This window comes from Bos javanicus, chromosome 1 (assembly GCF_032452875.1).
Source record: "Bos javanicus breed banteng chromosome 1, ARS-OSU_banteng_1.0, whole genome shotgun sequence".
Lineage (NCBI taxonomy): Eukaryota > Metazoa > Chordata > Mammalia > Artiodactyla > Bovidae > Bos > Bos javanicus.
In genome coordinates this window covers 4535802-4553004 of record NC_083868.1, presented here as the reverse complement: position 1 = coordinate 4553004, position 17203 = coordinate 4535802, and the positions used below count along the sequence as shown (strand labels likewise).

The window sequence follows — 17203 nt, the reverse complement described above, 5'->3', positions numbered from 1 at the left end:
AGGTCGCTATCTCCCTCTGGGATGCAATCAAAACTAAGTCTCCTCCATGCCTTTCAAAACGAAGGAAAATACAGCCAGGCTTTTAAGGAGTAAACCTGGTCACGTGACCACAGCACCACCACCACCTCCCCCACTTCCATGATATTTCTGAGAATACAATTAACCACTGACACTGGCCCAGGTTCCACAGACCGTCAGGTCTTGTTGGGGCTTGTGCAGTTTGTTACGCAGTTTCAACTTATAATGGGAGTTTGTCAGCTTCTTTTGGTTGAACTTGACACAATGGGAAAAGCCCTTAAGGGTTAATTAATTAATCTCACAATGAAATCTGAAACAGATAATAAATAGGTCTTGAGCAACTGTGAACGTCAGGCAACAGCATCAGCCAAAATAAGGGTTGTTCCCAGATCAGACTCATCTCAAACTCAACTGCATTTCATTGTTTCATTCGCCATCAAATGGCTGGGACTCAACAGATTAGGGCTCAGAGAATGGGTGGTGGAGCCAGACAGAGCTGGGTGGGAATTTTGCTCCTGCTACTGAATACCCAAATAACCAGTAAAGTTAGTTCACATCACACAGACTCAGTTTGCTCACTGGTAAAAATGGGAATAATACGAGTAAATGGTACAATCCACTGGAAACCAGGCAGGCCACTGTCTGAGCCAAGGAAATGATCAATAAATTATACCCTCGGGGACAGACTTCAGACAACACTACAAAGCTACACTAATCAAAAGAGTATGGTATTGGCACAAAAACAGACATATGGGTCAGCAGAACAGAATACAGAGCCCAGAAATAAACCCACACACCTACAATCAATTAATCCTTATCAAAGGAGACAAGACAATACAATGGAAAAAAAGAGTCTCTTCAGCAAAAGATGTTGAGAAAGCTGGACAGTGGAATGTAAATTGACAAAGTTAGAACATTCTCTCACATCCTATACAAAAATAAACTCAAAATGGCTTAAAGACGTAAACAAGAGACATCACACCATAAATGATTCCCTGGGGGGGAAAATATGGGATCTTTCATTACATCTAAGTATTGATTAGTAATTATAATCTCCAGGATTGTGTATCACTATTAGAAGCTTTCGCAAAATAGTAAGAAAAATAAAATTAGTGAAATCAGTGCTTGAATTTATGAAATTTCTTTTCTTATTGATTACACTGAACACGTATGATGCCTTCACATGGAGTGGGAAGGCACAACTCATAAGGGGAGTATCCCTGTTGGGGGCATTTGGTATCTTCCTTCAATGATCAAGTACAAGGATGAGAAGTGACAACTCAAAAGACCATCGCTTTGTAAAACAATACACCCACTCTCTTCCTCTTGTATGCCTCTGCAAGCTTTTTGAAAAGATTATTGTTCACAGCAAATGCACCTTCTAAATATAAGTAACCATGTTGATTAAAGATAACCAGAGGCAACACTTTCAATATCTGGGAAAGAACACTGCCAATGGTAAAGCATTATTTATTACCCCAGAACCTGTCAGGAAGGCACAAAGCAAATCAGACTTACTGAATAAAAATACACTGAGGTCTAGATATACTATTTAGATTAAAAAGACCACAGTTTTGAGGGATTAAAAACCAAATACCTGTTATCTCATGGTAGGAGGTGCCAATAATAAAATGTGTTGGCTGCTAAAATGACTCAGAAAAGCCAGCACCAAAAGTATGACTCACATGTTTGAGTAGAAACTCTTGAGTGATGGTTGGAAGTAACAGTAAGGTCAGATCTGAGTTGTGAATTTTAGAGTAGAGTTCATCTAGAGAGTGAGATTATACAGCAAGCTCACTTTTTGTTAACAAGCGTAAACAGAAGTTATTACATCTGAGACACCCCATGCTTAGTACTTAGGGTTGGGAAGAGTTGGGGTGTCTGATGAACTCTGACCCCCATGAGCCCAGGCCTGGAAACGAATGTCCTGTTTCCACAGTGCCTCAAGAGCTAGATTAATTCAGTGGAATTTAAAACTACATAATAAAAACCCTGGGTTCAATTTCTTATTCTTCTCCAGACTCTTACTATACAACCCTTATAACTATGGAATACAGAAAAAAGGCATTAACTCTGGACACTGTTAGAACTGAGAAGCATACAAAAGAAGATCAGATAAGAATTATCCTCTAGGTAAAATCATCAAAGAATGCCAGACATACACAGTTGATCTGTTCCTGCTATCCAGGCAGGATAGTAGGCTCAGAGAACAAAAACCGTGTTATTCAACAAACAGTTGAGATGTCAAATAGCTCGCAAAACTCTCCATACTCACAGCATGCCACTGTTGTCCCAGTTATTAGCATCAAAATGATTTATAAATAATTGTTAAAACAAAAAATGGCCTTTAAAAAAACACTCTTTGAGGAAGAATAACTAAAATAAAGCCAAAAGCAAATGATATAGTGAATATATACGACACTGTATCCCAAGGTACAACTCACCAAGAGCAATGAAATGTAGGACTTTTGTATGGTGGCATTCCTGAGAGTTTTGACCTCTATTTGACTGTGAAAACTACAGATGCGTTTGTGTACTCTCTATACTCCTCTAAAGCAAAGAAAATGTCCTTTTTTCCATTTCCTAAGAAACTCTAAGCCAACGTAAAGGTCTCTTATCTAAGTTATTAGTATGAGAAATGGTAAAAAGCAACCATGGAAATAATAGCAGCCTGTGGAGTGAAGGAAAACAGAGAAGACAAAAAGAGAAGAAAAGAGAAATCTTGGAAACTTAGGGCCCAGAAGGAATCAGGATATACCGACTAAATCCCAGTCTTAAGTTTCAAATGTTCTTTGTTTCTGGGAAGCCATCAGGAGAATTTATTTTTAAGAAACTTACCTTACCAGCCTGAAAACTGGGTTGTAACTCAGCCAAACGATTACCATAGGTTAAAGGTAAGAACGATGTTCTAGAATGAGAATACGGAAATAATTTAATGTGGGTGTGGTCACTGAAAATTAAAAAGGACCAAGACTTTTCCAGTCCTAGCAGATTTTAATAACAGATTGGAAGATTATATCCAATAGTCCAATAATTAATATAAAGTATATCCCTGACATGTTGTGAATTTACCCAACTCCTGCCACAGGTAAGTATCTTTCATCACACTGAGGTGTGTGTGTATATGTGTGTGTGCATGCGTGCACATGTGTGTGTGTGTGTGTGCACACGCATGAGCATTAAATGGGAGGGCAGAGAAGACATTTATAAAATAAACAGTATAAATTTTAAATATTTTACTTAAGGAGGTGCAACTGAACATGTGCATACTAATCATCATTTCATTAAAATCTCACTTTAAAACAAACTATTGTAAATAATTTTTAAAAATTAAACTCGGGGCCAAGAATTTTAGTTGATGATTCTGAGAGTGGAAAATTCAAGGAAGTCATACAGAGAAGTGGTAACACGTAAGTGAGTGGATCTCTAGCTGAGCACAGGATTGGGCAGCGTGGTTGAGGACAGCAAAATGGAGGAGAGCGCAGGAAGGAGAGATGAGCACAGACAGTTAGAAACAAAAGAGGTCCTCATTCTTTCCCCTTCCTTCCAGAACCTTGCATGCATGTGTGCTCAGTCCATTCAGTCATGTTCCACTCTTTTCAATCCCATGGGCTGTAGCCCACCAGGCTCCTCTGTGTCCATGGGATTCTCCAGGCAAGGATACTGAGATCTTCCTGACCCTAGGATCGAACCAGCATCTCCTGCGTTGCAGATTCTTGACCCACTGAGCCACATGGGAAGCCCCTCCAGTACCATGGGTGACAGGTTCCTCTGTGAGCTGCCACAGGCCTCCCTGAGAAGCTGTCCTTCTATCACCTTGGAAACCCTATCAACATTCAGCAGTGTAGAAAAAAAGTGATGACAGTTTCAAACTTGGGTTTTTAACTTGACTGAACTGCTCCTGCATCTTTTGATAATTTGTGTAAGAATGTGCCTGGAGGGCGCGGAAGCTCCCCTTCCACGCCAGCTAAAATACTAAACAGGCTCCACTGGGATTTTTCGCAGTTTAGAAACAAAATCAATCTCCCCTGAAACGTTCATCTAAATGTCTATAGTATATTGGCCCCAAGTTAACCTGAAAGATACGTGATATCGGATATTTGTCTTTTCTCTTACTTCACTTAGTACAATAATCTCTAGGTCCATCCGTGTTGCTTCAGATGACATTATTTCATTCTTTTTAATGACTGAAGAATATTCCACTGTACATATGTACCACATCTTCTTCATCCATGTCTCTGTCGATGAACATTGGGTTTGTTTCCATGTCTTGGCTATTGTAAATAGTGTAAATGAACACAGGGGTGCATGCAGCTTTTTGAATTATAGTTCTGTTTGGGTAAATGCCCAGGAGTGGGATTGCTGGATCATATGGTAACTCTATTTTTAGTTTTTTTGAGGAACTTCCATTCTGTTTTCCATAGTGGCTGCACCAATTTACATACCCACAAACAGTGTAGGAGGGTTCCCTTTTCTCCACACCCTCTTTGGAAATATACTTTTTTAAAAAAAATATGAATTAAAAAAAGAAAAGATATCGACTCATGGGAGTGGCCTGGCACAGGGGTTTTAGAGACCATGCAGGTCAGGTCGGGGGACAACAACAGGAAGAAGCACCCAGGATGTCTCAGAGTCCAGCCAGAGTGAAAAAGGGGACAGAAGAGCACAGAGGAGCCCCTCTTGGAGGGACCCCGACAGATCCAACCAGGGAAGACCTGAATATCAACATAAAGACCACCACTAACAGATTATCAGTATAAGCGTTAGTCACTCAGTCGTGTCCAACTCTGTGACCCCATGGCCATAGCCCGCCAGACCCCTCAGTCCATGGGATTCTCCAGGCCAGAATACTGGAGTGGGTAGCCTTTCCCTCCTCCAGGGGATTTTCCCAACCCAGGAATCGAACCTGGGGTTCCCACCTTGTAGGCAGATTCTTTACAATCTGAGCTACCAGGAAAGCCTAACAGATTATAACCGCTGACTAAAATAGGAAACCGAGTCCTTATAGATATAAATAAACTCAAAGATTGATGAGAAATGGGGAATCTACATCAAAGTACCTCTCTATAAAATGCTTACTAATTACAAAAGGGAAAAAGGGAAAAGAATCACTTCCCAGCAGGGAAGGCTGGCAGAAGCCATCTAAACCAAGGGACCAAATGAGTGAGCATCATCAGAAATGGGATGGGTTCGCATCAAGAGTTCTCAGCGAAGACAGAGGGATGCTCACACCATCACCATTGAGGGTGTCTGCTGATGACTCGGAATGTGGATCCGATCTCAAGAACTCACCAAGTACAGCCACACTGAGGGACACTCAACAAAACAATGGCCTGGGTTCTTCAAAAGAGTCAGGGTCGTGACTCTTGATGGGCAGCTGTTTCTGAACGAAGAAATCTGAAGACACGTGACAACTCAGAGCAACACGTGCGGCTCGCTGGAAACATCTGTTATTTGAAATGGAGCTGGGACAAGTGACGAGAGTGGGAGAGGGTGTGAGAAGGAGCTGGTGTAAGGCATCATGATTTTCAGCCCTGTAGAGCGGTTTTGTAGAAGACTGTCTTTGTTTATGGGAAAAAAAAAACTCTCATGCCTGAGGGTAATAGTAATTTACTTCCAAATGACTTAGAGAAAACAACCTTCTTTATAATATAGGGCCAACTTCTCCAGAAGTTTCTGACAATTTCAAATTAAAAACTAAATTTGTGGCCTGATCGTTTCTTTATTCTAAGTTACATACACAGGTGCAGAACCGTTATGGATAACGTGTACAAGGAGACAGGCTTTAGCAAGTGACTCCCTATATCCAATATGAGAATTCTTGAATGTATTCTAGATAAAATTTGCTAGTTTCAGCTTGGGGGGCGGGGGTGGGAATCAAACAAAATCCTGTGAGCTACACGTGTTACGAGTGCCCTTCTGGACTCACCAGCATACGTGAATCCTCAGTCAGTGGGCTGGGTAAACTCGGGCCCAGCTTGGTCTTTTCATGCCAAGCCTCTCCCACAACTGCTATCACCACTCCGAGTACACGGTTAAGAACACGGTACACTTAGAAACGCATCCCGCCAGCCAGAACCCTGCCATGAACTAAGCAACCAGACTGAAATAACTGCACACATGTTCTGCTTTCAAAGTCCACATCTCCAGAGACTCGGGAAAACCATGGTACTTGTCCCAGATCCTCGCTCAGACAGCTCTGTGATGCAACCACACCGGGCCTCGGCTTTGCCATGTGGGAAATGGGGAGATGGCACGATCATCTCTAACGCTGATGGATTCCACCAGCATTGAACACAGGCCTCCCCAGCCCTGGCCTCAGCCTCAAGGAGCTCCAATAGAGGGGTGCGGGAAGGAGGGTGTTGGACAGATGGAAGGTGTAATGACCTCATTTCTGAGCACAGATTTCACTCTGTTCAGGAAAGGGACAGTATGACACAAGGGGCATGTCACAGGATGATGTTGAGTCTCCACTGCATTTTGAGCAGAGAAATGAGGGACTACCCCAAGTAGAATGAGTGGCTGGAGAGGGGATTTACACCCATGACAGTCTGGCCGCTTGTCAACACTACACAGTGGGTAGCTGTGGCACCCCCAAGCTGTGTGACTTTGGCCAGCTCACATAACCTTTGCGTTTCCCTTCCCCATTTGTTAAAGGGAGAGGAGAACAATTACCCAGCCTGTCCTTGAGACAGTTAAATGCTTTCATGTAACCATATGCCCATAAAGTTATACCTAAAAATAATAATTAACTTAATTACACTTAAATACACTTGTGCTTCCCCGGTGGCTCAGATGGTAAAGAATCCACCTGCAATGCAGGAGATCCCAGTTCGATTCCTGGGTTGGGAACATCCCCTGGAGAAGGGATAGGCTACTCACTCCAGTATTCACGGGTTTCCCTTATGGTTCAGATGGTAAAGAATCCTCCTGCAGTGTGGGAGACCTGGGTTTGATCCCTGGGGCTGGGAAGATCCCCTAGAGGAGAGAATGGCCACCTACTCCAGTATTCTTCCCTTGAGAATCCCCATGGACAGAGGAACCTAGCCAGCGACAGTCCATGGGGTCGCAAAGAGTCAGACACAACTCAGTGAATAAGCACAGCATGATTATTAAAATATTAATATGTGATATGTCACGTGTGTGTGCTCAGTTCAGTTCAGTCGCTCAGTCGTGTCTGACTCTTTGCAACCCCATGAATCGCAGCACACCAGGCCTCCCTGTCCATCACCAACTCCTGGAGTTTACCCAAACTCATGTCCATCGAGTCAGTGATGCCATCCAGCCATCTCATCCTCTGTCGTCCCCTTCTCCTCCTCCAATCCCCCAATCCCTCCCGGCATCAGAGTGTGTGTGCTCAGTCACATCCAATTCTTTCTGACCCCCCAGGCTCCTCTGCCCATGGAATTTTCCAGAATACTGAATTTCCCAAGAATACTGGAGCGGGTTGCCATTTCCTACTCCAGGGGATCTTCCTGATCCAGGAATCTAAGCCACGTCTCTTGCACCTCCTGAATTGGCAGGCAGATTCTTTACCACTGTGCCACTTAGAAAGCCCATGTGATATGTAATAGTATATAGTAATAATAACTATTTTAAATATTTAATATTTTTATCTATATTTAGCATACTCTAAATGCTTTGGTTTCTTGGAGGGTTTAACACTTTATTCTATAAAAGACCCTGGCACATAAGTACTCAATTAACTTTCACTGATATTTTTTACAATTATATGATTTACGAAGATTATGACTTGGTGTGGCTCAAAAAGAGGGTGCAGTGTGCTGGGTGATGAGGGTGGGGTTGCTGCAATTTGTGCAACCAGCTAGGACTAGATGAGCCGGCTGCCAAAGGCTATAGATGGCGAGATGAGGAGTTTGAACTTGACTCTATCAAGAGTGGGAGTCTCTCTGTTGTAGTCCTCATTAAGAATCTATTGATTCTCAATTTAACATGCTCAGTTATCCGGCTTGACAGCCAACAATAAACTAAAGGCAGAGAGTTTGTGGGGAGGAGGAACGAGGGACAGAAAACCACACCAGATGTGCTGGGAAGAAACGAACCAACTATGAGAAAAATGGAGAGGTTAGCTCCACGACCTCACCTTTCTGGGCCTTCCAACCTCAATTAACTTCTAACTGACCAAATCCAGCTTAGGAGAAAAAAAAAATTTGACTAAAAAGATTCAACCATGTTCAACATACTGTGTTGAAGATTCTGGGAAAAATATGAAATGTTTTAAATGCTTCCAAAATTATTATTAAAGATGAAAGCTTTGGGATTTATAAGGGGAAAGATCTCCTAGAAGAAGGAAAAACTGCATGACTGGAATTCTACACCCCTGGACAGGAAAGTCTGACCAGAGTCCTCCTGAAATTCAAGAGACCTGCTTCTCAAAGGAGGAAATGCGACAATGTGGCCTTCTAACCCTGAAAACTCAGGGCAAAGTGAGGTACGAACATGGACGTCAGGGAATCTTGACGTCAGCACAGATCCACGGAGGAACCATCTAAAAAACCCAAGTCTGATTATTACTAGACTGCATCATGCATGTTTTGCTGTTTAGTTGCTCAGTCCTGTCCAACTCTTTGGGACCCCGTGGACTGTAGCCCTCCAGGCTCCTCTGTCCATGGGATTTCCCAGGAAAGAATACTGGAGTGGGTTGCCACGCCCTTCTCCAGGGGATCTTCCTAACCCAGGGATCGAACCCACATCTCCTGCACTGCAGGAGGAATTTTTTCTTACCACTGAGCCACCAGGGAGACACGCATCATGCATGACCAGACATTAATTCCGGATCTTTAGGTAGGCTATAAATACCTCATCAGGTCAAAAAGGAAAATTACCCAGTGCAGCACTTCTTTTAAATAAAAATTCCCTTCTTTGCCATTTGTGGGAAACTCGTGAACCCGAAGGTAAAAATGAACCTAGAATTCAGAACAAATACCTAGCTACCAAGTCAATCCCCTGTCAAGGTCCTCCTAATAGACACACTCACCTTCAGAACCCTTAAGATTAAGCTTATGATATGCAACTGTGGCAGAGACGTTACATGGGTTCCTGTCTCATGTGGGAAGTTAGGAAATGTAGCTTTTCAGCCCAGTCACACCTATATGGGGGCCCGATGCCTGTGTTACACAGCCAATAGAATACAAATTCCTACAATGCTGGCCACTTCCAGAATCTAGCCCTGACACTTTCATGGAGACCCTCCTGTCCTCCCCCTTTTCTTCTCTACACACCAAGTGCAGAGAAGCCTGAAGACAAGCAGGTTGAGCAGCCCTGGGTCCTTGAATATCTTGTAGAGAAAGAGAACCTATAGGAGACTAACAAGCAATCATAGCAATCATAATTTAGCAATCATAAACCTCCCAGTATACGCAGCTGCTTAAATTTGGGGTTGTACATGAAAGGGGTCAGCCTATCTCGATGAAAAACTGCATTGGGTTAAAGAACTTTGGGGAGAACCTTCTGGATGGTCACAAAGCCACCAGCTCCAAACCCAAAAATCTTGGAAATTTACTATCATGGAGGTTAAATTAATTTCACAGGCTTACAATCGGGACTTACTGGATTCCTGAAGACCCAGACTCATCAGCTACCATTCAGAACTAGAAGTTAACCACTCCCACATGGCAACTCCAAGCGACTGCATTCTCTCCTTACAATTTCAGTTCAGTTCAGCCGCTCAGTTGTGTCCGACTTTTTGCGACCTCATGGACCCACAGCACGCCAGGCCTCCCTGTCCATCACCAAACCCATGTCCATTGAGTTGGTGATGCCATCCAAAGATCTCATCCTCTGTCGTCCCCTTCTCCTCCTGCCCTCAATCTTTCCCAGCATCAGGGTCTTCTCCAATGAGTGAGCTCTTCGCATCAGGTGGCCAAGGTATTGGAGCTTCGGCTTCAGCATCAGTCCTTCCAATGAACACCCAGGACTGATCTCCTTTAGGATGGACTGGTTGGATCTCCTTGCAGCCCAGGAGACTCTCAAGAGTCTTCTCCAACACCACAGTTCAAAAGCATCAGTTCTTCGGTGCTCAGCTTTCTTTATAGACAATTTAGTTGACACCAAAATGACAAAGCCAAAGAAAGTGATATCGTGAGCACAGCCAACAAGCTCAAAGCAAGGGCTACCCAACAACGTGGGGTGTGAGATGGAAGGAGAATGATATTCACTGAAAGAAAAACCTGCTAAAGGCAGTATGTCAAACTGTTTTTCTTCCACAGCAAAGTGAAATCTGCATTTTTATACACTGACATGTAGCTCGGTGACTGGCACAGCTCAATCCCTCTGACAAAGGGCAGCATTCCAACCTTTCTTTAGAGCAAGAGTCAACGTGTCTTCACAAGTCAGCAACACCTGCATCGGCTTGGCAGGCCTCTCAGCATATGTAAATAATGAACCGCCATACGCTGAGGCTGGAACCAAGAAGGAAAACCTGGATGTTTGCACTGTTGGGAAATGTTTTCAGACACTGCTTTGTTGACACAGTAAGAGGAATAGCATCAAAAATTGCTCATTCTTGGGAATTAATATTCTCCAGCACGACACAGGAGGTCCTGAATTGAGTTGCCAGTTTTTTAAAATGGGGAAGGGCCCCACCAAGAGAAACAACAATATTAGTAAGAAATTCTTTTCTCTGATTGTCTAACGACACCACCCAGTGAAAGATGGAAGCTTTAAACACGGAAATGAAATCATTCCAAAAATGCCCACCAGGATTCCCTGGGGACTTGAGATAGCAATTTTGGCCCAAACAGCCACCGGAGGTGGTTAACCATGACCTCTGACCCAACTTAAAAGACTCATCCTCACACACCTGGGTCTATGCACCTGTTTCAGAACAGGTCCATTTCCACTGTATTGGAATGTATCAGTATTTGAAGGACAGTCTTTGACTGGGAAGGTAGGAGAGACACCCTACTCTTGACCCAGCAGTCTAAAGATCTCTGTCCATCTCTTCATGCAGAAAGAGAGGACTGAACAGTGATTGAGAACTTAGGTTCAGGGGCCAGGAAGACTACAGACTGATTCTCATAACATCATGGAATTTCAAGTTTCCATCTGTGAATGAGGCTAAATTACTCATCCCATCCCCAAGTGAGTGATGATGATCCAATGTAGTAAACACAAAAGCACGTATTAGGCTTAGAACATAAAAAATGATCAATAAAAGTTATCATCACTAGCATCTACCACTCAGCATGTAATGTCAGAGACCCTGCAAACAGTAGGGAAACTGAGAAATTTCCAGGTGGTACAGTGGTAAAGAATGTGCCTGCCAATGCAGGAGACACAAGAGACACGGATTCGATCTCTGGGTAGGAAGATTCCCCTGGAGGAGGAACTGGCAACCCACTCCAGTATTCTTGCCTGGGAAATCCCATGGACAGAAGAGCCTGGCAAGCTCTGCAAAGGGTCAAACACAACTGAGCATGCACGCATACAATGAAATTTCAGGGCTTCCAAGAAGACCCTCCTTGTTCACAAAATACATTTCCTACCCAGCTGAATAATAACAACAACAACAAAAATCTATAATTAGTTGCTGTTTTTTAATTATTTCTCTGCAACACATACCTTTCAGAGAAGTAAGCTTATCAGTATAAAGTGCTCACTGAAGCCACAGATAAGAGGCCCCTTTTACAAACAATAAACCAAAGCTCAGAGAGGTCAACGTTGTTGCCCAAATTCCTGAAAGTAGCTGAGTGGCAATGCCAACGTAGGTCCATTTGATACTAGAGATGTCTTTTCCTATAGAATGCTGCCAGATACTGGTAACAGCATTCCTTCTGACAGGAAAGTTTTTATTGCTAGAGAGAGTGAAAGGAAGAAAAGAGAATGTGAAAACATTATGTAAATGGAAGGAATGAACAGGGCAGGGTATGGAAGAGAAAGCAGAGTCAGGAAGCATTTTAATGACGATAGGGCTGCCCTGTAAGAGACAGCTCAGCAATCCTCACAAACCCACATCACGTACAACCTTTAAATTATAGCAGCTACTCACCGACCCGGTGCCAAAAAGAGTATTTATATGCATAGAGTACGTCCTATATATTATTTTAAAAGACATCACAAGGTTTAATTTAAATCTCCTCACACTACTCTAAGGGTGGTAGAGAAGCAAGATTTTCATGCATGAATTATCTCTTCTAAGAATTTGAATACATTTATTTGCTTTGAGTATTGCTGATAATTCTGGAAATTCAATAAACTTCTTTAAGATTAACACAGTACCTACAAAAGTAATTCTGAGGGGGAAAAATACCAGGAAAATCACTTAACTCTTCTTGTGAATTTTTTTTTAACCACATTTACTTTATAACAGAATCTGGCAATTGAGTTTTAATAGTATTCTGAGTTTTCGTGGAGACTCCATCTGGGTTCCAAAAAAATCAACATATGCAACATTTGTAACTGAACAGAATGTTGATTCAAAATATAAAGAAAGAGGGATTGTTCTCTTAATGTCATTTATGATGAGAGGTGGCTAAATAATTAATACCAAAAAATGGAGTTAAATAGACTAGATTAAAAAGAAAAAGATTAGACAGACGCTTCTGAAACAAGAATATTACCACACCCAGAGCACTCTTCTGCTTAGTAAACGCAGCCGGAACGGACTGATTCTAAGAAATTCTAAGGGAAGTATAAAACACAATTCCTTTACGGTATACCAACAATTCAACAAGACTCCTGAGAGTCCCTTGGACTGCAAGGAGATCCAAGCAGTCCATCCTAAAGTAGACCAGTTCATTGGAAGGACTGATGTTGAAGCTGAAACTCCAATACTTTGGCCAACTTGATGAGAACAGCTGCCCCATTTGAAAAGACCCTGATGCTGGGAAAGATTGAGGGCAGGAGCAGAAGGGGACGACAGAGGATGAGATGGTTGGATGGCATCACCGACTCGATGAACATGAGGTTGGGTAAACTCTGGGAGTTGGTGATGGACAGGGAGGCCTGGTGTGCTGCGGTTCATGGCATCACAAAGAGTCAGACACGACTGAGCAACTGAACTGAAATGAACTGAACAATTTAAGCTATGCATCCTATCTATGTAAACTCATAATCTTCCCAACAATCCTAGAAGAAGGAAATTATCATTATCAGGATCATTTCACAGATGAGAAAACCAAGTTTAAGGAATGTTGTCTAAAAGTGGAGACGTAAAAAAAAATAAAAAATAAAAGTGGAGACGTGGTGGCCTGGTGGGGATCACACTGATTTTTACTTATCTGGAAAGGAGGAAAATTAAATATAAAGAAAAATCATGAGAGCCTTCAAGAGCCAGATTTAAGTTTATTTTCACAACTGTGAGTAAGTGATGACTTGGGATAGGCTGTTAAGACATAAAATGTTAGTGGAACCAGTGGACTCTTGGACCGTTTTTTAATAAGGAAGAAAAAGGGCCAATATAGTCAAAACAGACCACGAAAAGAAAGCATGCATTTCTTTAAATTGCTCCCACTGCCCTAAATATAAAGTAAAACAAGCAGAGCAGACATCAGTTTTCTCAAACGGGGACCCATATTTCTCATTTCAACTCAGTATACGGACATATAGCCTGGTTTCTTTTCCATTCCATTGGTTTGATAATGCTGGCCCCAAAATACTAACATTATTTCATAAATCCCAAAAGGGTCTCAACCCTCAGTTAAAAATCACTGCCCAGATGGAAATTATAAGTTTCCACATGAAGTTATTTGTATATTTTTTAAACATTTATGCTTGTAAAGGGCAAGGGTCATACAGTCTTGCTCACTTTAGCAATTTCACATAGGCCCTGGGAATTGACCCAATACAAAGGTGCTCAGCATAGGGTCCCTGGAGAACTGTCAAAGGTCTTTGAACCTTCTGGAATTAGAGACAAAATTGCGTGCATAAGCACATCTGCATTTGTGTAAAAAGCAGTTCTATGGCTTTTTCCAGTAGTTATGCATGGATGTAAGAGTTGGACCATAAAAAAAGCTGAGCGCCAAAGAACTGATGCTTTTGAACTGTGGTGCTGGAGAAGATTTGAGAGCCCCTTGAACTGCAAGGAGATCCAACCAGTCAATCCTAAAGGAAATCAGTCCTGAATATTCATTGGAAGGTGTGATGCTAAAGCTGAAGCTCCAATACTTTGGCCACCTGATGCAAAGAACTGGCTCACTGGAAAAGACCCTGACACTAGGAAAGATTGAAGGCGGGAGGAGAAGGGGATGACAGAGGATGAGATGGTTGGATGGTATCGCTGACTCAATGGACATGAGTTTGAGCAAACTCATGGTGAGCCTGGTGAAGGACAGGGAAGCCTGGCGTGCTGCAGTCCCTGGGGTCGCAAAAAGTCAGACACGACTGAGCGACTGAATAACAATGGCTTTTTTACCAGCTTTTCAAATGACTGGGATCCACAGAAGTTTGTATATGAATACATTTATTCTGTGAAGGTCACTAAACTTGGCAGCAAAATCACATACAGTTTCTCCCATTAAGAAATAAAATGTACGTACCAGCAGAGCAGATCATCCCCACCAAGACGGCCACGAAATGACGTCACAACACACAGTAGCCACACAGCAGAATATGTATTTCATTCATTTATTCCACAAACTGAGTGCCTACCAAGGAAGATTAACCATATTAAGATTCTGAGTTTTAATTTAGGAGAGGGGGTGAAACTAGAGGGGCTCTGATCCCCCCTGGTGGTATCCTAGCGCTGAGACACTGCTGCTGCTGCTAAGTCGCTTAAGTCGTGTCTGACTCTGTGTGACCCCATGGACGGCAGCCCACCAGGCTCCCCCGACCCTGGGATTCTCCAGGCAAGAACACTGGAGTGGGTTGCCATCTCCTTCTCCAATGCATTAAAGTGAAAAGTGAAAGCGAAGTCGCTCAGTCATGTCTGACTCTTCGTGACCCCATGGACTACAGCCTACCAGGCTCCTCCATCCATGGGATTTTCCAGGCAAGAGTACTGGAGTGGGGTGCCATTGCCTTCTCCAGCTAAGACACTAAGATTCTAAAAATCTACAAAATAAAAAACTTTCGGCTACATACTGCAGGAGACCCAGCATCGATCCCTGGGTCAGAAAGATCCCCTGGAGTAAGAAATAGCAACCCACACCAGTATTATTGCCTGGAGAAGCAAATGGACAGAGGAGTCTGGTGCAGGGTCACAAAGAGTCAGAAACGACTGAGCACGCTCGCTTGCATGCACAAACATACGCACTTACCTACATTTCCTGTCCAACAGACAACCGACAGAATGCTAAGCTCGTTACTTTCAAAATCACTGGCTTTATCATTGCTCATTCCTACTTTAAAAGCCAAAATACTTCTAGAAAAGGTTTGCACTGATTTAGACAACTGTGAAGTGTAGCCGCTCTCAGATGAAACGGGGTGTCCACATTTCACAAACGGGAGTATTTTATGGGGAGTAAATATCTAAATGCCTATTAAATAAACACAAACATGGCCTTCTATTCACCGTATGGTAGGGGGCAGAATTCACCATCTTGCTGAAAATAAATCAAGACTCTGAGTGGCTCACTTTTATCAGATCAAAGGTGATAAAAGAAATGTGTTTTGGACCAACAATAGCATTCAGCTTGATGGAGCATGTGGGCCACGTCCCTGGAGAGGATCTGTGTACAGTAAGCCACAGAAAACCCCCTGGCTTTGCTGACCACTTGGACTGCTCTAGCAGGGGCAGAGTCACTCATTGGGTTTGGGGGAATGAGCCCTGCAGGCCTAACTCAAGTCTGTCTCTTCCCTCTCTCTTGGGATCTTCCAGGCCCACGGAGAACCCAAGATCCGACCCGCTCTGGATCATGTGGCGGGTAATTTTAGTAGAGAGGATGCCTACTGGTGTCCAGGGCTGGGTCTGCATAGGTGGGCGAGTTGTGCCCACTTGATCAGACAACTGTACCACATATACCTGTTCTCAAGCAGTTCCCTACCAGCAGCGAAACCAAAACCTATAACCACTAACCCAGTTTAAGAGAGGATTTCAGAGAGAAGGTCTGTTTCTTTAGGTTAATGCCCAGTCACAGAATGAATGACAAGGCTGTACAGTGGAGTTAAACCAGAACTTGAGCTGGTAACAGGTCTTAGGTCTCTGTAGAGTGTATTTCATTCTATAATTCAAAGTGAATTTCCAGAACAACAAGTATTCAAGTGTGAGTATTCTGATGCACCTACTAAGGCTTTAAGTTCAGGATGAATTATCAATGGTTAATAGGTGGTCAAGAGACTCAACCCTGGGAATATGGAATAAATATCCACGAACTCAAATGTTCTAAGCAGATTTTCTATTCTCAACTGTGATTAACAAGACCTATCAATTTCGTAATGGAACATTCAAAAAAATTTAATACTTGGGAAATAAATCTTTGGGGCTCTGCGGCTGGAAGAAAAATGTTCTGTAGATGAATCTTCTTGACATTATTTTATCATTATCTTGACAATGTTTTTAGACAGAAGAAATCTGACTCAGCGTGGCTGCTGCTGCTGCTAAGTCGCTTCAGTCATGTCCGACTCTGTGCGACCCCATGGACTGCAGCCCACCAGGCTTCTCCATCCATGGGATTCTCTAGGCAAGGACACTGGAGAGGGTTGCCATTTCCTTCTCCAGTGCATGAAAGTGGAAAGTGAAAGTGAAGTCGCTCAGTCATGTCTGACTCTTATCGACCCCATGGACTGCAGACTACCAGGCTCCTCCATCCGTGGGATTTTCCGGGCAAGAGTACTGGAGTGGGGTGCCACTGCCTTCTCCCGACTCAGCATGGATTCTCCTTCAAAATGTTTCGTTTGTATCCTGACATTACAAGATGGCCTCAGTGGCTGAACCAAACTTTCTGTGTCTCTAGGGCTTCAGTTTCAACTAACATGGCTTGCATTATGTGGGTGGGATTTTTTTCTGGAGTTCTAATTTCTGCTCTTTTACATGCTAAATCTCCAGATGGCAACATAAGTAAATCGCCCGTAGCATTTATTGATACACAATAGTAACAACTGATACACAATAGTAACAACGCATATGCAAAGAAAGCTCAGTTGGTACAGGAGTATGTGTTTGTATGAGTCCCTATTTTCAAATTCTTGGGACACATACCTAGGAGTGGAATTGCTGAATCATATGATAATTTTATGCGTAACAATTTGAGGAAGCATCAAACAGTTTTCCACAGCAGGTGCACCA

At 42.9% G+C, this 17203-nt stretch overlaps 1 protein-coding gene across 10 annotated transcripts in view; it reads right to left on the bottom strand.

The window, feature by feature from the left end:
• TIAM1 (TIAM Rac1 associated GEF 1) overlaps window positions 1-17203 on the bottom strand; it is a 466629-nt gene that overhangs the window by 196588 nt on the left and 252838 nt on the right. For 3 of the 10 annotated variants that reach the window (XM_061418767.1, XM_061418676.1, XM_061418599.1), the window contains one exon: window positions 14517-14624. The exons of 6 other annotated variants lie outside the window; for them this stretch is intronic. The gene's annotated coding sequence lies outside the window, so the exon portion shown is untranslated. Of the gene's footprint in view, window positions 1-2856; window positions 2927-14516; window positions 14625-17203 lie in introns of all 10 variants that reach the window. One more of the 10 variants, XM_061418849.1, reaches the window with a different exon arrangement.